Here is a 23,680-nt window from a genome sequence, read left to right as displayed (position 1 = left end):
TGTGTATAGCAGACAGCAGGCAGGACAAGGCAGCCATCTTTGGTATTCTGGGGAGAGGGAGGCTGCCGTTTATAGGGGGAATTGACGTCAGGTTAGCTCATCAGTTACCAGGGAAACCAGCAACCCACAGCCCCACAGGTTAATGACTATCACTAGGGCAGATGTTTCTCTTTAATAAACGAGTAGGTGGAGCCATTCTGGCCTAAGGATTAGAACAGTCACTAGCTGGGGCTGGGGGCAAGCACGTTCATGTGAGGAGGGTGTAGATGAAGCAGGGATTGTCGAGCGGGGGGTTGGGGAGAGAACAAGAGAATAGCCATCTTTGGTGGCCTGACCATTCAGCCCCTCTCCATCCTCTTCCTGTTTACATACCCATTTAGCCCTGGGAGTATTTGAAATATACAGCAATCACTGTTCCCACAAAAATAAAGAGTATAAGAAACAGAAGAAAATACTCTGCAGCTCGTAGCAAAGTGGGTGCTCCAAGTACACAAGCTGTCTAGGCTGACTCAACTCCAGAGGCTCACTGGTCGCACTGACAAGTAGTGCCATAGCTCTTCCTGCCTCCTTGTTCAAAACCTGTCCCAGAAGTCCACCCAAGGGGCTGACTTTGATCTCCAGGTTCTGTGCCATATGCCCATCTTTGTTAGGATATGTCGCTCATTTCTTCTTCAGGGCTAGTCTTTGCATACATTATTCATTCACTCACATTTATGACCTATTTATGAAGCATGTACTATGAGTCTGCAGTGTGCTGGGCTTGGGGGACAAGGGAAGTGGCTCCGGCTCACGTGACCCTTGAGGTTTACTAAGGGACGTAGACAGTAACATGGGGTGAGAAGTGCTTTGATGGTAGGAAAACAGGAGATATGAGCAGCACAGAGAGAGAAAAGACGAATGCTACTATTTTGAAGAGGGGCTGAAAAATCTCTGCTTCTCCTGGTCTCACCTTCTCGGTGTTTCCATTGCCTTTTCGTTTTTTTCCCACTTCTGGAGAGCCACAGCCCACCAATTGTCACTACCCATCTACTGGACTCTCGGCCACATTGCCAGTTAGAACATCATTTTTTCACCTTTCCCGTCTGGCTAATCCCCGGGCTGCATCATTTTTGCCAAACCAAGCTTCACCCCCAGGAAACGGCGGTTTCCTGTTTGTAGGAACACAGGGCTACCGTCTCAGCGGGCTAAGGATTGAGAGTCATTTTCCCGGGAGTTAGGAGGCCTCGTGCTCCTTGTGCCATCTCCAGGTTAAGAGCCGAGGAGATGAGCTTTGAGGCCGTGGGGAAAATTCTCTCTCTGAAGCTAACAAGCCTGGATGGGAATAAGACCAGCTCCTGAGGCTTCATTAGGCCTGAGCTCTACCCAGGCGACACAGGGTAGAACTAACAATATTAAATCAACTATTCAAATGAGGAGAATTGCATGCATTTCCAAGCCCAGGACCTAGTGTACTTGCTAGAATTTTAATAATATAAGCTGTGAGTTTCCGCACTCTTATTACACATTGACTGACTACACTGAGTAGGAGAAAGGCATTAATAAAGTCTATTAGATAATTCCGGGGAGGGGTGAGACTCTTCCAGACGGATAGCGTATATTTCTGGGCCCACAGTTCTCCTCCGATTCTTAGCGATTCTTACCCAGCCCACGTCAAAGGTGATGAAATGAGAGGTCACACATTTGTTGAGTTCTGGGGACCCTCTTCCTTTCACAGAATCATTGTGTAGCTAAGTCACCCATTGGCATGAGACTGAAAATGTCCTCCACACAGACTCCAGAGGCCAGCTCCCTCCCCATCTCTGATTCAGGCCTCATCCGATAAGCAGGCACAAGACAGCTGCCTGGGCAGAAATCTCAGATAAGGGCCTGAGTCATCTTAGATAAGGGCCCCAGCAGGGCAGAGCTCTGGGCCCAGGGGCCTCTTCTACAGCAGTGCTGAGGGTGTTCTCAAAGAGCTCTGGCCTCAAAACTCTCGCACTGGTCTTCTCTAGAAGTCAGAATCTTTTTTTATATATAACTATTACTGGGTGTTTTTGTATTATGCAAATAATGTAACAGTAGAAAATAAATAAAAGCCAAAAGTACCAAATTAAAGTAATCCATAATTCTAACCTTCTTTGATTGCAAACATGCTTGTTGATATGTATTCTGGACTCTTCAGTATGCACGCTACACGCATTGCGTGTGGAAGCATGTGCACGTGTGCACACTTTTTTGGTGTTTTTTTAAAAAAATTTATTTTATTATAGTTGATTTACAGTGTGTTAATTTCTGCTGTACAGCAAAGTGATTCAGTTATACATATATATACATTCTTTTTCATATTCCTTTCCATTATGATTTATCACAGGACATTGAATATAGTTCCCTGTGTGCACACATTTTAATGTCAGTCTACTAGATATTTGACAAGTTATTTTTTTCTCTGTTAATTCCTTAATACGGACTTTTAAAATATTCTTACGTGCTCTTCTATGTCACTGTAATGGATGCATGGTAATTCATTATATAGAGAATTTATAGAGGTTTAATTAAACCTGTCTATGTGGGATATTTAGAGTTTCCAGTTTCTTGCAAATCTATCATAAACATTTCTCAAGTAAAATCTTTGCGCGGAGTCTGTAAGTGTTTATCTTTCAGAACATTCCTCTGGGTCAAGGCCAACTTGGAGGTCTTAGTCTATTTGGGCTGCTATAACAAGTACCATAGTCTGGGTGCAACAACAGAAATGTATTTCTCACAGTTCCAGAGGCCAGAAATCCGAGATCAGGGTGTCAGCATGGTGGTTCTGTACGGGCCCTTTTCCGGGTTGTAGAATGCCAACTTCTCCTTGTATCGTCACATGATGGAGAGCAGAGGGCAGTAAGCTCTTTCGAGACTCTTATAAGAGCACTAATCCCATTCATGAGTGCTCTACCCTCATGACCTCATCTAATCCTCACTATTTCCCAAAGGCTCCACCTCCAAATATCATCGTATTGCAGGGTAGTGTTTCAACATATGAATTTTGGGGGGACACATTCAGTTCGTAACTTTGGATAATCCATGACTAGAGACAGATTCATAGAATCATAGATTCTCTTCAAGAGGAAACTTAGTGATCCTCTGTTTGCTGAGATATGAATTAATAATAATATAACTGAATTCAACTTTCCCTCTTCTCGTCTACCCCTGTCAATCTATTACTGATTGAACAGCTCCAGGGATGGGTACTCACTGTGTTAATATAGCTTCTTATAACCCACAAAGGGTTTCACGTACATTATCTTATGTTAACCCCAGAATAACCTATGGAGTAGAACTGATATTTTTACTATCATGTTTTTTTCAGTTGCTATGGCTGAGCTCAGAGGGGATAAGTGATTCGTCTAATTCATACAGCTGGTACATGGTAGACTCTTGGTCTCTGAATTCGCATAGGTTTGTGTGTGTGCAGAGGTGGTGGTGGTGTAAGGAGTGGGAATAGTTTTGTTTCCTCAGAGCCCAGTTGCCCGTTCAGTGTTTTATGCTGAATCCAAGTCATTCTTGCATTAGTTCCCGCTCCCTTATTCTAATTCTTCACTCGTGTCTAGGTAAAGCGAACCTATGCTTTGGTTCACCAGCTAGTCCTTCCTGAGTGTCTTTGCGGAGGTAAGGTAAGTAAGTTTTGAACTAGGGGAAAGGGGATATGAATGGAGGCCAAGGGATCCAGAGCAGGAAGAAAGGCCCTTGGGGTGTAGCCTCGTGGGGGCTGCTTGGGTGTGAGGTGAAGTTGTAGGCCGAAGGAGGAGAGAAATGCGTGTGAAGGGTCTCCTGAAATACACCTGGCCCTGCAATTGTCACTGTTGGGTCGGCACCATGGCTGTTTCTGACCCTGGGTCAGACACGGATCGCTGTGATAAGAGTACTTTCATTTCATCCTATCATATTCTCATCATTAGAGAAGCAAAAAAATGAGCCCACAGAGATAGATCACTATGGAGAGAAGACAATCTAGATGTATTTATATTTTCCCTTTTAGTTTGAATGTGTTGCTTGATTTCCCTTCATTTGAAGTCGATTCTCTGATATCGCAGAGATAACATTTGCCTGATCTCAGCCAGAAAGCCATCACAGAAGCAGCAGTCCTCAGGGCACTGCGCACTTGCTATTAGGAGCAGGCTGTTTGCAGAGGGCAAAGCCCAGAGCAGCCCAAGGGCTGAGAAACGCAGAGCCCTCGGCTGGAAGGACGAGTGGGGAGAGCGCCCCCTTGTGGAACTCTGCTCAGGGTCTAATCTGCCTGGCAACAGGCTGTCTTTTGCAGCTCTTTAAACCAATGGTTACTTTCTTTCCACGAACTTGTGTTTGACGGTAGAAGATTCTGAGTACAATTCCTGGCTCCTTTTAATATCCACCGAGAATTAATCATTTCAAATCAATGTGCAATTCAAAAGACTGCACGATTTATTTTTTTACAGAGCCAGATTAACTGTGAATTGTCTCCCAAACTAGGGTGTTGGATAATTATTTTTATATTTGGGTGCAAAGCCTTATAAAATACGGTTTTGCAATTAGATTTTTTTTTAAAAAAACTACCTTTCCTCCCTGGGTAGGAATTAAGCAAAGCCCACGCAGTTTGGGGCTATTTTTAGTCCCGATTAATTACTAGGCCAAGATAATTCCAAGTTCAGCTGCTTATTTGGAGGAGACATGACAGCTGGGCTCTCAGGGCAGCCTCGGGTCAAAGACGACATTGTAACAAAATGGTGCCTTCCCCACCTCTGGGGAGAGTGCAGGGGTGGCACTTTCTGTGACACTGGTATCAGCTTTGCCAGCCTGGAGTTAGTGAGCAGAGGAGAAACTGCTGATTCAGGGGCCTGCAGACATGGCTGATCTCGCTGCAGTGAAAATAGGTCACTAATGACACATGGCAATAAGCCAAAACCAAAACAAAACAAAACCGAACTAAACGCGGCCAGGAGCTCTGAATCGGCTGCCAGTGGCAAGCTCCATTTTACTAGAACTCCAGAAAGAAAGCAATCTGCTTGAATTTGTTTAGAACTATGACAGGGCTGCAGAACTCACATGCCCGGATGGTGATCTCTCCCCCTTGCCTTTATTTTCTTAAGCATTCAAGTTGTTTATTATTTCAGTCTATCCCGTGTCCATTCCCATGCACTAAAATCACTCTGGGTCTCCTGCTCTTTCCCTGAACAGCCAAGCTGATATGATTCTTTTTTTCCCCCAAGCGGTAGAGAGCAGAATGAAGTCAAGGATGACGTTTCCCTCTCTGATTCCTTATATGCTGATGCTGAAATGACTCTGGCCCGTGTAGTCCATACCACACTGATCTCCATGAAACCACCCGTCTCTGTGATTTTAGGGAGAAGTGTCTGGTATTGCCATTTTGTGATAAAAGAGTATTTTACTTTGTTTTGGATAGCGTCACTCCTTATTGGTGTTTTCTGTTACTCTCAGTAGTTCCTTAAGAGAAAGCGAATTGTGGAGAGGCAGGCTGGGAACCGCAGGTGGGTCCTCCTTATAGGTCTGGTGGGATTCAGTGTAGAGCTTTGACCACAGGTCCTAACAGGCCCCAGATTGCTGGCTCCACCTCCTGAGTTTTGATTCGGTAGATCGGGAAGAGGGGCCCAAGACTGTGCCTTTCTAAACAGTTTGCTGGTGACCGCATTTCGAGAGGCAGGTCAACAATGGCCTCAGCACGGCACCCACATAAGCAATTTCCATGTCCTAGAGCTTCTTCCACTAGACAGTCAGCCGTAAAAGGGGAGGGACCACATGTCTTCATCCTGGAATCTTCAGACTCCAGCATAGTGCCTGACACTGAGAAGGTACTTGTTAAATGGTTGTTGAATTAATTAATTGATGATTGAATCCTATCAGCTGATCTTCTGAAAACAGAAGTGGGTTTTCTGAAGGCCTGGGATTATCTTAAATGGGGTATTGGTTGCATTGGATGTAAATAATTAAATCACTGGAATTAATATTAAAAACACAATGGAGGAAGGAGAAATTAGGCAATGTACTCTTCCCAGGCCTGCCCAGGGTGCATAAGAAGAGCTGGGTTTTAGGAAGAGGCTGGGCAGAGGAAAATGGGCCCATTACATTTGACAAGGTGTTTTACCCAGAATTTGTAGTCAGGGACAGAAACTTTCTATGAGTATTAAGCAGGGTGACCTGGCAGCTCCCCTCTGGAGCTCCCCTCCTCCCATGCACTGAATCTCACAGGGCAGGGCCGGAAATGGTTCTTATATCAGAGAAGGGTTTTCAGTGTGGTTTGTGCATTAGTGACTATTACACATGCTGGGAACAAGTGTGTAACTCCTGGAGATTAGCCCCTGGGACTCCTCAAATCTGTGTGTTTGTTCATTTAGATGGGAACAAAGGGGGAAATGGAGTTTCAGTCTGCTTTGTCGGAGCCCATCCCCCATTCCCTCATTCTAGCTGCCCCAGATTTTCCTCTCTGCATACCCTACCTCACATTTTGTACTCTATCAGCACCGTCATGCTGGGAGTTTTCTAGCACAGAAAACTCTGCTTCCACCTTCCAACCAGCCAAAGTCTGGATAACTTGAACTTATCATCTATGACTTCATTTAGCAGCCACTTAACAGGACATCTCTTTTGGTGTATCTCCTCTGTGTTCTCAGAACACCCTGTGAAGACCTCTATCACTCACTCACTTATTTATACAACGATCATCTATTGAGCTTCTGTTATGTGCTAGTCATTGAAGATACAAAGATGGATGTGACATGACGCTTGTCCTTAAGCAACTCATCGTCTAGTGAGGGGATATCGATACGTAAACAAGTAACTAAAAGACAAAGTGCAAAGTCTGTGTGGTATGGAAGCACATAGAAAGGACACCTAAGCCTGACTTGAAGTGTCAAGGAGGGTTTTCCAGATTAAGTGACATCCGAATCAAGATCTAAAGGGTTGAATAGAATTTATCCAGATTAAGGGATGGGAGAAGAGCATACCGTGGAGAGGAAAAGCATTTGCAAAGGTCATTATCTGTTTATATGATTGGCTGTGGACCATAGATTTGGGAGGCTGAGACTACGTTTGTTTGTTTTTTTTGTTGTACATGGGCCTCTCACTGCTGTGGCCTCTCCCGTTGCGGAGCACAGGGTCCGTATGCACAGGCTCAGCGGCCATGGCTCACGGGCCCAGCCGCTCCACGGCACGTGGGATCTTCCCGGACCGGGGCACGAGCCCTTGTCCCCTGCATCGGCAGGCGGACTCTCAACCACTGCGCTACCAGGGAAGCCCGTGAGACTATGTTTTATACATTAGTCTAGCCCCACCTCAAAGCACAGTACCTGGCACACAAGGAAAAGTTTATTGAAAGAAAGAATGAGTGAATAAATGATTTAACCACTGCTGAGATGGTTGGTGAGGGTCCTAATTAACCACAGAAAGTGACGTTTCCTAGAAAGTGAATTTTGCTAGCTCAGTGGCTCTCTATCCTAGGTCTTTAACTCTCCCTGCAGTGTGCTTATCAATGGGTTAGCAGACATTCAAATTGCATGGGCTCTATGTGCAGGTGTATTCATGTCCTGAGTACCGCTGTTGGTATGGTTACCATGTAGCAGCAAAATGCTCCAACCCAATGCTTTGAAAACAAACGTGCAGTTTGTGAAAAGAAGATGAATGCAAACAAGGTTAGAAATGACTGTGCATTTGAACGCTGCTGGAAATCTAGAGAGATAAAAATGTGCTTTCAGAGACAAGCCTCTTTATTTTTTATAATTGGGAAAACACAGATTTTTGTTGTTTTTTTGTTGCTGTCGCCATTGTCGGTTAGCTCTCAAGGTGTGTCCTGCCGTGCATGGAACCATGGGGTATGTCCGCAGGCCCACACACCTGCTCACATGTTGTCAGTGAGCTCTAAGTTTCTGAATCACCTTGGGAAAACGGAAAATGATTAATTCAAAGCAAGAAGGTGATTTACATATTCTGAATGAATGATAGTGATTGAAGTGCTAACACCTCAGAAATTTGCAGAGGAGTTCACCAGCCTCCCTGTGTTCTCAGAAGTCACTTTAGTGACAGGAGCCCTGCCTCAAAGAATGGGGGAGGCACAGGAGGCAAGAAGCAGTGGGTGAGAGAGTCTGAATGGCTTGGTTGGAGGGTCCTGTGCTGCTTCCTGCGCCATGACCTCGTGGGCTGACACCTGGATATACATAAATGCCCAGTGAAGGCTCACGGTTAACCAGGCCTTGCGATGGTTCTTTCCAACCATGGATGCACATTAGAACCATCTGCAGAGTATTGAAAACTACCAAGCCCAGGCCTTCATCCTAAGAGTTTCTGATTTACTTGGTGTGGGATAGGACTCAGGCGTCAGGGTTGTTTTTTTTTTTTCGGTACGCGGGCCTCTCACTGTTGTGGCCTCTCCCGTTGTGGAGCACAGGCTCCGGACGCGCAGGCCCAGCAGCCATGGCTCACGGGCCCAGCCACTCCGCGGCATGTGGGATCTTCCTGGACCGGGGCACGAACCCATGTCCCCTGCATCGGCAGGCGGACTCTCAACCACTGTGCCACCAGGGAAGCCCAGGAGTCAGAGTTTTTAAAAAACATTCCCCAGGTGGTTCTGTTTGAAAGCAGGGTTGAGACTAATTGTTTGGAGATGAGGAGAGGCTGATGTTAGCTAGGGAGCTGCTCCTGGATTGCAAGTCATTCCCTGCCATCATCTCTCTCCAGGGATGAGGGAGAGAAAGCAAAGAGGGGTAATTAAGGGTTTAGTATGATCCTTTTAAAACCCCAGGCTGGAGAGGCTTTAGGAAACACGGGTTACATGCACTTGGGTTGGCATTATTACCCTTGGAATCAAAAGGAGAAGATGGAAAATGAAGAGTTAGCTAAATATTTTTAAATGATGGGGCAATGGTTTCTGGCAAGATACTTCCAGGAGGTCTTGAAAGATGTTTGGCAAGAAACCCACTGATCAGATGAAAGGACCTGTGAAGTGAAATCTAATGGACATCGGAGATAAGTACTGCAGGGGGCTGGGGAGTGGAGCTAGATACTAGGAAATAAATGGCTGTATCATTTATCTGAAAAACAACAGAGACCTCCCAGTGACTCGGGAGAAAACAAGGGAAGAGTTCCAGGGATAATGCTCATAGGTACAGATGGTAACATAAGTTTTAAGATTTTAGTTTAGAGAACTGAACATAACTTTAAAATTTATTATTTTATCAGAATGGCCATCATCAAAAAATCTACAAACAATAAATGCTGGAGAGGGCGTGGAGAAAAAGGAACTCTCCTACATTGTTGGTGGGAATGTAAATTGGTACAGCCACTATGGAAAACAGTATGGAGGTTTCTTAAAAACTAAAAACAGAGCTACCATATGATCCAGCAATCCCACTCTTGGGCATATATCAGGAGAAAACCATAATTCAAAAAGATACATGCACCCCAAAGTTCATAGCAGCACTATTTACAATAGCCAGGACATGGAGGCAACCTAAATGTCCATCGACAGATGAATGGATAAAGATGTGGTATGTGGTATATATACACAATGGAATATTACTCAGCCATAAAAAAGAATGAAATAATGCCATTTGCAGCAACATGGGTGGACCTACAGATTGTCATACTAAGTGAAGTAAGTCAGACAGAGAAAGAGAAATATCATATGATATCACTTATATGTGGAATCTAAAAAACAGGTGCAAATGAACTTACCTAAAAAACAGAAATAGAGTTACAGATGTAGAAAACAAACTTATGGTTACAAGGGGTTGGGGGGGGAGGGATAAATTGGGAGGTTGGGATTGACATATATACACTACTATATATAAAATAGATAACAAATAAGGACCTACTGTATAGCATAGGGAACTCTACTCAATACTCTATAATGGCCTATATGGGAAAAGAATCTAAAAAAGAGTGGATATATGTATAACTGATTCACTTTGCTGTATACACATGAAACGAACACAACATTGTAAATCAACTAACTATACTCTAATAAAAAATTTTTTTTTAATTATTATTTTAAGTATCACCCAAACTTTTAGGGTGGGACTCGTAAGTAGAACACTCCACCAGAGTTTTGCCCTCTAGGGACAGACTTCCAGAAGGTGTAAAGCTTTCCGACATTCATATATTCCATTCAAAGCTTTATAAGGCTCTCAGAACCATATGCTATTAATACTCCTGGGGAAAAATGTCTAGTAGAGAACATTCCAGTACCTATTTTAATAATACATCATCAAGTAGCTGTGGTGTATTATTAAAATTTGTGCCATCCTCAATGCCAAATTCAAATTCACTTAGAGAAAACTCTGGTGTAGTCTAACTGGAGGTCCTGCGTTTCTTTCCTTGACCGTCACCTGTTCTGAATTCCTCTTTGGTCCCTCCAGCTTTAGCAGTTACATTTACCAAGAGCTGGAGCGGTGAAAACCAGCACTGGCTCCATCTTGGAAAGTTCCAAGCTCCCCGGTGTGACGGATACTGTATCTCTCTGGACCCTGGGAGTCTCCTATGACTCTGACTCCCTCAAGAGAGGTGGCATCCTATCGGTGAAGCTGCAAGAGGGAACATCCATCATGAAAACAGAGTCAACCGAAACAACCACCTGTCACTGCTGCTATATCTTGCTCGGCACTGGTGGGCCCAGAGGTGAGAGGGCTTTGCTGTTCACCCCGTACCTCATAGGCACATCTCCTAGAACTTGTGTCTCACTAACTTAGGGCCAAAAGTTCTGACTTACAAACAAGACCTCATGAGGTTCAAGCTTCTGCCAGCAGAATTTAGCTACGTTCCTGGCATCTTCCTGATGCCACACAGCTCTGAGGCTCTCTGTATGGGAATGTGTTTAAAGGATTTACACCAGGTGTGATCAGCTGATACCAGTGCAGAATCCTGGCTGAAACAGGTCACTAAGGCCTTAACTGTCTGCTTAAAGGCCTTCCCTTACCAGTTTTCAAAGGGTTCAAAAGGATGGAGAGCCCTGCCTTCTCTTGTCAAGGGGGTGCCTCTTTTGACCTCTTTTTTTTTAGTTCTGGCCTGATATCTCTGGGTCTGGTCAGAGAAGGGGTTTGCCTTCTCTGGCATAGTTATCCTGAAATCGCCTATAATTATCCACTAAGCCTACAGGACTTTGATTCTCTAAGATTTGTGGGAAATGGCCAATGAATGCCAGGAGAGATCTATTCAGGATCTGCCCTTACCCTGTTATGATGCTAAACATTGAGTGGAACCTGCACTTGAAAATGAACAAGGTCAATCCTGATTCTTCCACGCAGCTCTGAACTTTGAAGATCAGAAATCACGTGCCTCTGAGGTCTTGTAAAGTACAATTTTATTCCCCAAAGAAATTAGTGCCACCAGATATTTCATACCAGCCACCATCCTTTCCATCAACTACCAGATAGTGTCAGGAGCCTCTAAGAAGCCTTGTGACCATTTACAGAAAACAGAGTGAAACTGTCTTCTCCTTTTGTCCTTGTGATACTATTGGCTCCCGAAAACCTGCACTGAAAACCGTTGTCTCTGGTCAGCAGTGTTAGGCATTCCGAACGTAGGTTTTGGGTTCGGGTTTCCTTTGGTGTCCGTTTAGAAAGCAAGAGTCCATCCAAATCTAAATTTTATCTGGGTGTTTATTCTTCACAATGCACATGTTATGAGGCTCAGAGATAGGAACTACCGTCTCTTAAACTGTTATTCTCAGAAAGTGTGATGCATGTAGACTTTCCCTAAGTGGTCAGGGGTTTTGCACCTCTATCCGAGACGGCTCTCAGCCCACGAACAGTGTACAGCACGCTTGTGAACGGCACGCACTAGGCTTCTGGCTAGGAATGTCCTCGTTAGCCTCATCTGCATCTGCTCAGGTACAAAACTGAAACTTTGCATCCTCTGAGAGACCTGTTTGAGATACTCTCAGGAGAGGAAATGAGACGAGCCGGTGCTTGAATATTTTCTCTTTCTCTCTGTGTAGCTTTCTGCACATAGTGTATGCATGAGAAGAATAGCCATACGAACTGCCCAGATATGCTGCCTGCACGTCTGGACTTGTAGAGTAGGCACGCCGGGGCTGGCCCCACGCATACAGCTACCTCTTGCAAACCTCCTGGGTTTGCTGTGTTCTCTTCTCCAACTCCCCTGCCCGCTCCCACACGTAGGAGTGACTGGGAGGCTTCTGCACTGGGGCCACAGAATCCCAAAACCAGGGCGATGGCACAGGTGATGGCTCTCAAGTGTCATTAAAGACTCCTTAACTAGCACCACCGGGCTCCAAGTTTCTTCTCTCCTGGCAGCTTCTCCTGCCCGGCCTTTCCAGATCCTAGGGGTGAGGGCTAGAGGTTTACTCTAGCAAGAGCCTGTTCCTGAAAGGCTGGAAACCATGCAAATCCTTGTCTGATTCATTGCTTCCCAACTTTTTCCAAGTGGCCTCTACTCCTGGAGTTCTAAAGAGGGGTTCCCCCCCACAAAAAAAAAGAAACAAAAGCTTCCCTGGTGGCGCAGTGGTTGAGAGTCCGCCTGCCAATGCAGGGGACACGGGTTCGTGCCCCGGTCCGGGAAGATCCCACATGCTGCGGAGCCGCTGGGCCCGTGAGCCATGGCCGCTGAGCCTGCACATCCAGAGCCTGTGCTCCGCAACGGGAGAGGCCACAACAGTGAGAGGCCCGCATACCGCAAAAAACAAAAACAAAAAAAAAAAATAAAGAGGGGCTCCCTTTCTCTTCACTGCAATAGAAAATAATGGGGTGGTCTTTTTTCTTTCTTTAGGCACCCCACGCCCCAATGGTAGCAGCAAGATCTTTAAAACCTTGCTGGTGCCATCAGCACTGCGTGCTCCAAAGTGTGTAGGTCTGGTGTGGGGTGAATCCTCCTCTACTCCGGCCGTCACACCCTAGTCGGGCCTTATAGTTCCTGTATGTTCTCATCCTTACTTTCCTGTTTTGTTTCACCAGTTGAAAGAAATAAGAGAGCTATCTCAGACATGTCAGCCAGAGCTCCTGCTGCAGCTGGCTCCTTAGAAATTACTTAAGGCCCTCTCTCTATATATTTCCTTTTATTTCTTTCTCTCTGCTATCTTTTTTCTATTGCTTTCTATAACAATGTTCCCAGATTTCAGAAAAACTTCTCAGATTCAATTTATAAGCAGAGGTCATTCTTCTTCCCTCCATATCTGGTTAGAAATTTGACCTGCACAGTCTTGTGGCCACTGGAGCTCCCCAAGGCAGACTGCAGAGTCTTCCCCATTCCGCCCCTGACGTGAGGCAGCGCTGCATAAGGCCGTAAGTGACCGCAAACTCCAGGTGCCCGAGGCTTTCTACTTGCTTCCCCCACCTCCACATCTGGCCCCCGCCATTTTCCCTTCTTGCAACGTCTCAGAGGTGTGTTCCAGCCTCCATCTATCTCCTGCCCCACCAGGTGCTGGCGCGGTGCTTCCTGGAATAGTTTCAGCTTACAGTAACAAGTAGCTTTAGGAAATGAATGGCCTGCCTCTCCATTTGGTGGTTCTAATGCATGAACTTAGTTTTCAAAAAATATTACATCCAGAAAAGTGGACATATACAGCTTGATGGCTATTCCTATGTAACCAGCACCCAGATGAAAAAGATAATATTATCAGAAACCCAAAGCATGACTTATGTTCTTTTCTAATCATGCTAGACTTTCAGCAGCATGGATTAGTTTTACCTATTTATAATCTTATACAGATGGAAGCAGACACTGTATTCTCCTTCGTGTCTGACTTGTACTCAGCATTATGTTTGTGTAATTCCTCCCTATCACTGCACGGGCTTGGAGATCATGCATTTCCTGTACTGTGTACTATTCTACCAGGTGAAAATGCCATATTTTCAAAACTCCATTTTACTATTTTGCTCCATTTTTTGCTCCAGAGTTTGGCCATTACAAACAGCACTGCTGTAACGGCAGTGCTATTGTTGTGGTACCTGACTCTTTGGTGGCCACACGCAGGCATTTCTGTTGGGTCTATGTAGGTGTCATGTGTCACGGGGTCTGCGTTTGCTACGTGCTGCCCAAAACTTTTTCAAAGTGTACAAGAGTTACTTCTGGGCTTCCCTGGTGGCGCAGTGGTTGAGAGTCTGCCTGCCAATGCAGGGGACACGGGTTCGAGCCCTGATCTGGGAAGATCCCACGTGCCGCGGAGCAACTAGGCCCGTGAGCCACGACTACTGATTCTGCGCGTCTGGAGCCTGTCCTCCGCAACAAGAGAGGCCGCGACAGTGAGAGGCCCGTGCACCATGATGAAGAGTGGCCCCCGCTCGCCACAACTAGAGAAAGCCCTCGCACAGAAACGAAGACCCAACACAGCCAAAAATAAATAAATAAATTTATAAAAAAAAAAAAAAAAGGGTTACTTCCTCCCCATCTTCACCCCACTCGGCATGTTCTGTATTTCCATTTTAACCATCCTGCTGGGTGTGTGCTGGTATCTCACTGTGGGTTTTTTTTTTTTTTTTTTTTTTCGGTACGCGGGCCTCTCACTGTTGTGGCCTCTCCCGTTGCGGAGCACAGGCTCCGGACGCGCAGGCTCAGCAGCCATGGCTCACGGGCCCAGCTGCTCCACGGCATGTGGGATCTTCCGGGACCAGGGCACGAACCCGTGTCTCCTGCATCGGCAGGCGGACTCTCAACCACTGCGCCACCAGGGAAGCCCTCTCACTGTGGTTTTAACCTGCATTTCCTTTTGCCTGGCTCTGTGGCAGCCTCAGGTATGAAGTCAGGGCGTCGAATGAAAGAAATCACTGCAGACAGATGCCTGCTGGCTCTTTCAAGAGATGCAGCCTTTTCTCCTCACTTTAGAAATGACTTGTTTGCAGAGGCTAGCTTGAAATCCAGAGTCCTTCAGGCAGCTGCATTCTGAGGAATCATGCTGTTGTTAACAGGCTTAGACACATCCCACAGTCTCACACAAGTGATGCTGTCTGACTGCCACACTTATTTGTTCATTCATCTGCAAATAATTGTGGAGTCCTTGATACATGCCAGGCACTGTTCTAGGTGTTGAGAATATATCAGAGGACAAAACAGAATATAGACTTTAGGAAGTTCATAGTCTTCGGTGGGGAGATAGACAATAAATAAAAAGTACGAGAGCTTGTCAGACAGTGGTTTGTGCTATGTAGAAAAATAAAGCAGGGACAGGGTAGGGAGAGCTGGCACAGCTTTAAATAGAACAGTCAGGGATGGCCTCCCCGAAAAGTTGACATTTGAGCCAAGGCCTGAAAGTGACTTGGGAACAAGCCATGTGACCAATGGGGGAAGAACATTCCAGGGGATCAGCATATGCGAATGGCCCGGGGGGGGGGGGGTCGGGAAGCATGTTTGAGGAACAGCAAAGAGGCTATTGGGAACAGGGTGAACAAGAGGTAAGGGGTGCAGAGAAGGAGAAGGTTGTCTTGGGCCTTACAGGTCATCTGAGGACTCCAGCTTTCCCTCATCTCTGAGTGCAACGTTCTCAAAGCTGTTCTGCTCCCACGTCTCTGAAGCCTCTCAGTGGCACATCCTCCTCTGAGGCGTGACCACCTGGCTCTCCTCCCACAGCCTGGGATGGGTCAGGTTAGGATCCCTCCCCCCTCACATCTTCTAGAGGTCATCTGGTGGACGCAACAGCAAGGACAGCAACCAGATGGAGTTTGAGGATGTTAATTTTTCTGTGATACAGTGAACAACAGTAGGGTTCAAATATTCCTGAGGGAATCGGCAGGCTACAGCCACAACTAGGCCTCAGCAGTGTGTGAGTACCAACAGGCACAGTAAGCGTTAAGATGGAAAGTCTATATATGGTATCTATATTTCCTGCCTGCCTCATAGAAAACCAAACCCCACTTTTGAGGTCCCTCACCTCAACCAAGTGTTTCCTGGGGCAGCTCTAAGAGGGGATCCAACATGTGCTCTTTATTCAGGCAAACAGAGCTGTGACTTTTCTGGAAAAGAATAAGGAAGAAGGGGTCTTGGTATCAGAGTAGACTGAGCAGAAGAGAAAAAATCTAAGAAAAGAAAGTAATAGTATATGGTAAGGGGAGCACTAATTAATAAATGGTGTTGAACAAACCTGGCTAACCAATGGGGAAAAAGTAGACTCTTTGCTCTATAATTCATACCAAAATTAATTTCTGTAAAAATTCTTAGAGGAAGATGAGTGACTTTTTTTCTTTTTAACAACTAGATATGGGGAAAGACTTTCTTTTCATCCAAAAAGTAACCCGTTAGCATCATCATGTGAGATTCTGTGTCAAACGCAATTCTAGTGCTTTATTTATGTTAAGTAATTTGATCCTCATAACAATTATATATGTATCTACTATTTATTCTTCCCATTTTATAGATGATAAAATTGAGGCACAGATAGGTTAAGTAATTTTCCCAAGCTCGAACAAGTGGTGGTGCCAGAATTCAAACCAAAGAAGTATGATTTCAGGGTTAGTACTTCTAAATTACTAAACTTTAAAGGAAAATACTGAGAGATTTGGATGCATGACTAAAAGCTATATAGAAAAAAAATCATATAGAATAAAAGACAAATGATAATGGGGAAAAATCATGCCACATGTGTAACAGGTAAAGTTTGACTATCCTTTACAGAACAATTTCTCAAATGTTCTTGCCCAGAACACCAGTGTCCTGAACGATGCTAATGAGGGTTCTGTAAAAAAAAAGAATTAAAAAAAATAAAAGTTTTGACGGTCAGTTAAGTTTAAGAAATGCTGTGTTAAATCTGACCATAGAAGTCTTTTTCCTCCTCTCAGCATACCTATTAATATCTCAAAGGGCAATAAAATTTCCGGAAATAAAGTCTAGAAAATGTTATCTTTGTATGTAATGAGTTCCTACAAGTCAGGAGGGAAAATATGACTATCGCAATAGAAAAACGGGCACAAGAGAGAACAATTAAAAATACGTAGTTATTAGCGTATTAAAATATATTCAACCTTGTTAATCGTCAAAGGAGAATAAAACAGTATAGAGGCACCAATTATTATCTCTCAAATGGGCAAAATTTTTTTAAAAAGTCTTATACTTAGTATTTATGAGAGCATGAGGAAAGAATGCACTCTTATAAACTCACTGAGGTTGGAAATGAGTACAAGTTTTCTGGGGCAAGGAGGAATTTGGTAATACGTATCAAAGGCCTTGAAAAAAATGTATATGATGATCTAGTAGTTTACTCACAGAATTTATCATAAAGAAATAGCTAGACGAGTGGGCAAGGTCCTATGTACAGGGAGCTCATCGCAGCACTGTTTATATTAGCAAAAATGTCTGTTAATATAAGTTAAAGCACATTTATACACTGCAGTACTATGCACCTCTTAAAAACAGTGACATTGATCTATTTTATTCCCATGGAACAGTATCGAAAATATATGGAGAAAAAAAATGAGATTACTTTTGTAAAAAAGCAAACAAAAGAAAATAAAAAAGACTAAAGTCATAGATACTACAAAATTAATGGTGGTTAGTTTTCTCCAGTGGTGAGATTTGGGGTGATTTTTTTTACTTTTTCAAGTTTTTTGAATCCCTTTCTGTGTTGTCTAATTTTTTTTACATTGATTACTTGTTACTTTGAATGTAAAAATAGCTATTACCATTTTGAAACATGAAATGTTTATTACCCTGAAATAGTGAGTCACAGATTAGAAAAATAAGAGGATTTCATTCTTCAAGAAATACTAAGTTCTTCATTATGCTAGTGAACTCAGCCTCGGTCTCATAAGCTAAAGTCAAAGTGAGGGTGAGGAGAATTCATGAGGAAGAAGAAAAAACAGCTTAAAAAATCTGGAGTCTGTGGAAATAATAGGTTTTTATAAAAGGGATATAGAGAAAAGAGAATTAATCTTCACTTGGTTTAATTGCTGCACTGAATCACTGGGTTGTCAGAGGAAACTCCCGGACAGCTAATGGTGTTCTTGTATCAGGCAGAGAACAAGTGGATGTCGAATAGGCTTTGCAAATGGACCTGCAGAGCCACCCGCCAGCAATTTCTGAAGGGAATCTCAGCTCCTTGTTCCTGAATTTGTGGAACAGAATCTGGGCCAACTCCTTCCCTTTTCTGACTAACCCAAAATGAACTCCTTATGTGAAATCTGGACCAGTTCCAACACACCCAGCGCTCAAGGTTGTCAGCCAGCTGCTGGCAGCTCACACTGACTAGTTTTCTTTTCTCTTAAATGGTACAGAAATATGTTGCTTTACATATACAGGAAAAAAATGGATTGAGGGACCTAATTTGTAAATAGCCCAATCCTCCTAAAATTAGCCTTGAGACCCAGTCAGTTTATTTACCCTTCATTCTGTGGCACTAAACTGTGTTGAGATGGGGAGGTGTCACATGGAGAACGGTCCATTTTATTTATGATCTGCAAAGGGAGTTCCCTAGCAAATTCCTCTACAAAGGATGGGACTTGAATATTAATAAAGAACCTGTCTCCCTTGCTATTCTCCTCCCATTGGCAAAGCTCTCCAAAAGCTTACTGCCCCTCCGGGTTCCTGAATGGGGTGACTGGGGAGGGGTGACAGGGCCAGACTGCTGTGGGGGACAAGTGGCAGGACCTCCATGCCCTGAAAGGGATGTTAAGACCCAGGGCTGCTAGTCTTTGAAAGAACAATTTTTGATTCTTACGCTTTCATTTGAGTGACCAAGGGAGACCCTCCCCTGTACAAATTTGGATTAAATTAGCACATTAGCCAACTTAGGGCCTGGGTCTTAAACAATCCAGGTAGGTCAGATTTTATTTTACTCAGCAGGGGAGCTTTCAAATTCCAATTGAAAATGTATTTTCCTATGTTTATTTAAAATCAAATCTATCATTAAAACTAGGTATATTTTTGGAAATAGAAGATTTGATAGGACTCTATCATCCAGTCCTGTTAAGAAGTGGTGTGACTAGAGTCCGTTTCTTCATTCATAATATAACACCTGCTCTGTTAGGTAGTTGTAAAGATGAAATGAAAATGTTTTGGAAGTACACAGCACTGGCCTGGGACAGAATAGTTAATGGAGGCCAGCCATAAACACCACCAGCAAAGCATCCCCACAGAATCCTTAGGCATTTAGAAAGGCTGGCATCAGGAATTTTTAAAAATTGCTTCAAAATATCCTGTCCTTCTAGGAACACTTGTACGCTGTTGGTAGAAAAGTAAATTGGTGCAATTACTGCGGAAAACAGTGTGGAGGTTCCTCAAAAAACTGAAAATAGAGCTACCATATGATCCTGCAGTCCATCAGCAGATGAATGGATAAAGATGCCATATATATACATATTCTGTCATTTGCAGCGACATGGATGGACCTGCAGGGTGCATCTTATGCTTAGTGAAATAAGTCAGACAGACAAAGACAAATATATGATATCATTATATGTGGAATCTAAAAAATAATACAAACGAGTGTATATACAAACTAGAAACAGACTCACAGATATAGAAAACAAACTAGTGGTTACCAAAAGGGGAGAGGGATAGGGGAGGGGCAAATTAGCAGTATGGGATTAAGAACTGCAAACTACTATGTATAAAATAGATAAGCAACAAGGATATATTATAGAGTACAGGGAACTATAGCCATTGCCTTGTAATAACTTTTAATGGAATATAACCTGTAAAATACTGAATCCCTATGCTGTACTCCTGAAACTAATATAATATTGTAAATCAACTATACTTCAATTAAAAAAAATACCCTGTCCTTCTAGAAACACCACTGCTTACTGTGTTATAGGGTAAATTCCCCCACTCCCAGCCCCAGCTCCACTCCCATACTATGGCTGGGTCTTTCCCCTCACTACCACCACCGTTTGAGGGTCAAGGAGTCCACTTTTCTAGGTGTTGGACCATTGACAAAGGGCCGTCCACGTGGGCAAATCGATGGGCTCAGCAATTTCTCGGGTCATTGGGAGGGTCGTCTGGGATGACGTGTGGGAACGTGACGCGGGAGGCGCTTGCCCAGCCGTGGAGAGAAAAACAAGTGAGAGGAACAGGGACATGTGCTGTTGATAGGAGCCAGCCAGGCCACCACCAGGCCTCCTGGTACTGGCCACCTGCACATCTTCATTTTAGCATTAACTCTCTGATCTGCCTTGAGTGGAAAGAAAAATTCTGAAAAATAACCTTTCCTGTCTCTCAGCTTTCCAGTCATAACAACTCCTAATTCTTCTGCAGGCAAAGTAGACACTTCTGCCCACTAGGGGAAAGGTCAGGAAGGGCCGGCAGGAAAGAAAAACACAATGATTAATATTTCAATATCTTATCTTCCAGCCTTGCAATGACAGCCTTTTCTCACTTCTGTGGAGTTGTTGGAAGTGCAAGGAACATAGAGATAATCGGGGGAGGGGGGTGCCTCCCTGGGAATTTCTCTGGATGGAGGATATTAAATTAGGAAGCCCAAGGGTTCCTGCCAGCCTCTGGGGGTGGGTATGAGGTGGGGTGGTCACTACAGCACCCTTGCTTCCCCCATGTGTTCAGTGTCCCCAGAACAATTTCCTGCTCCACACTTTTGCCTCCTATCTCCTCCCTGAACCCCCCACCCCACCCCAAGTCCTGGAAGAATCAGAAAATCACAATGGCTGACAAGGAGCTGACATAAGAAAGAACAAGTTAGCTGACTCGACAGCAACCTCCTTCTAGAAGCAGAGTGAGCATACTGAGCTGTGGTGAAGACCTGCTATACTTTAAGACTGGGCCCACCTCCAGTTTCTGTCTCTGATTCACAGATTAAAGTGGAATGTTCCAGGAAGCCTTGATCCGGGAGGAATCCTTCTCTTGGGTCTACAAGTTCTCTTTATGCAGCAGGAAAGTCCCACCCATTGACCATTTGTGAGCAGCCTCTGACCACTCCACTAACTGTCAGACCTAAATTAAGGGCAGGAATAGCCTCCCCAGAGGAAAAGACCCCTGATTACACTGTGGTTTTCACACTGTGACGAGAGTCACACAAGAGTCACAGGCTTATGGGGCTTCCCTGGTGGTGCAGTGGTTGAGAGTCCGCCTACCAATGCAGGGGGCATGGGTTCGTGCCCTGGTCTGGGAAGATCCCACATGCCGCTGAGCGGCTGGGCCCATGAGCCATGGCCGCTGATCCTGCGTGTCCAGAGCCTGTGCTCTGCAACGGGAGAGGCCACAATAGTGAGAGGCCTGCGTACCGCAAAAATAAAAAACCAACACACAAAACAAACAAACAAACAAGAGTCACAGGCTTACTGACAAAGTGTACATAGGGAATATTACTCAGCCATAAAAAGAAACGAGATTGAGTTATTTGTAGTGAGGTGGATGGATCTAGAGTCTGTCATACAGAGTGAAGTAAGTCAGAAAGAGAAAAACAAATACCGTATGCTAACGCATATATATGGAATCTAAAAAAAAGAAAAAAGGTTATGAAGAACCTAGGGGCAGGACAGGAATAAAGACGCAGATGTAGAGAATGGACTTGAGGACACAGGGAGGGGGAAGGGTAGGCTGGGACGAAGTGAGAGAGTGGCAATGGACACATATACACTACCAAATGTGAAATAGATAGCTAGTGGGAAGCAGGCACATAGTACAGGGAGATCAGCTCGGTGCTTTGTGACCACCTAGAGGGGTGGGATAGGGAGGGTGGGAGGGAGATGCAAGGGGGAGGAGATATGGGGATATATGTATATGTATAGCTGATTCACTTTGTTATAAAGCAGAAACTAACATACCATCGCAAAGCAGTTATACTCCAATAAAGATGTTAAAACAAATAAAATGAAGTGTATGTAGGGATTTGGGTTTTCTATTTTTAATAAATAATATTACTATACAAGGAATTTTGGAGCATAATTTCCCTAAGCAAGTCCCTTAACCTCTTTATGCCTCGGTTTCCTCATCTAAGAAATGGCAGAGTTGTATAATTTTTTATATCCATTCCGGTATTAACACTAATTCTTTTTAGAAATATTCAAGAGTAGTTAAAAACCCTTATGTTGGGTTTACAGATAAAATGTTTCCATTAAAAAAATTAAGAAGCTCCAGGTGACAAAGTTTCAGCTAAGAGCATTTATTTCTTGTTTCCCAGGTAATGGTGAGTATATTCTGTTAAAAGTTAGACCTACTTGAATATCTTTTTGAATGCCTGGTCGCGTTGACATTTCTATATGAGTAAATTTGAGAAAGTTTAATTCCTAAGATGCTGTCATTGGGATGAAATACTAAGTGAGACTTGAAGGTTGGACCCTAGTAAGGATGACAGGAGTGAACGTGAGATAAGGACTCTTCATTACTCAGGGACAGTAGGAGGCCTTGAAAGGGAACACTGGGGCAGGAATAAAACACACAAGATTTATGAGAACTTTTGAGTAACCAAGACCTTCCAAACCATGGGGAATGAGCGAGCCCCACCCACGATGGCAGCCTCCTATTCATTTCCCGACCACTCCTTCAGGGTTATATCTGAAGACAGGCAATCCCTTTGGTTGGAGTAGGAATGGGAGGGAGTGGGGGAAGGATGCTTTGGTGTCTTTGAAGTGAATACTTTAAAAGTTCCTGAAAGGGAGGTCATTAAATAATATTTTGCTTGGCTTGTCCTTCTTATTCAGCCAAATTACCAAGAGAATCTACTACCCGGTTTCTTCAAGTCACTTGGAGTGAAAGGACAGATCAGAGATACCAGAGAGCTCAGTTTGCAGAGGCTCATTGGCCCTCTCTGTCTGTGGTACACCAGTGAGTCTTGGGTGGGCTTGATCTGAATGTACCGGTCAGAGGGCAGCCTGTATGTAGAGACTCACAGGCATTGCAAGCTGAGACATCAGTGGACCTTGGAAGCAAAGACATCTATGCTCGTAGGTCTGGTGGTGGTGAGGGGGCCCGATTGTTCCAGTTAATATCTCTGAGGCTTTTGGATGCCAGGGAGTCTGCAGCTGGTTTCCTTCTGTCTTCATCTGCATACAAACATTTCTTTCCTTATCCTGGGCTACCCTACAGAAGGATGGGGGCTGATGCCCATTCTTACCTTGGGCTCACTTTCATTTCAGACACAAAAAAAGAAGTATTATATTCCATCCTGGAGTTTACCTTGTAATTTAGCTTCATTGCAAAACTCCACTTACGCTTTCTGCAAGCTGGTCTTTGGCCTTTTGCTCTAATGCACCTGTAGGACTTCATATCACCTTCGTGAAATATTTTCCTGTCTTTGTTGCTGAACCTAGGACTTGTCCCACTCTCTGGCTTTGATGATTTTTCTGCTAATATTTGTTGAAATTAAAAGAAAATCAAGTCTTCTGGAAATTCAAAACCGTATCATGGCAACTCTTTTAAAGCTCTTGATGGGCGTAACTGGTAGGATACTGAAGACATCCCAATCATCATCATTGTCATCAAAAACATAGACACCTCTAGATTGTCCAATGTGAATTGTATTTTGCCTGCAAGGAGCTTATAATCTAGCATATAACTAAGATAAATAAATCAAGAAATTAGCTCCAAACAATCAGAGGGAGTAAATGCTCTCACTGAGGCCGTGTGTATAGGAATAATGGAATGGGATTCTATCTCAACACACAGTCCACTCATGTGAATGTCAACTGCAAAGTTTCTTAGACTAAGATTACTAAATGGAAGCAGTGAAAATTTAGTTCCCGTAAAAGAAAAATAATGCTTATTACCGATTTAGAGAAATGGCATAGCCTTCTCTAATTAAAATTGAAGTTTCAGGGTATAGATTCTGGACTACTAGTCG

Source organism: Phocoena phocoena, chromosome 11 (assembly GCF_963924675.1).
Source record: "Phocoena phocoena chromosome 11, mPhoPho1.1, whole genome shotgun sequence".
Lineage (NCBI taxonomy): Eukaryota > Metazoa > Chordata > Mammalia > Artiodactyla > Phocoenidae > Phocoena > Phocoena phocoena.
This window is presented reverse-complemented; position numbering follows the sequence as displayed.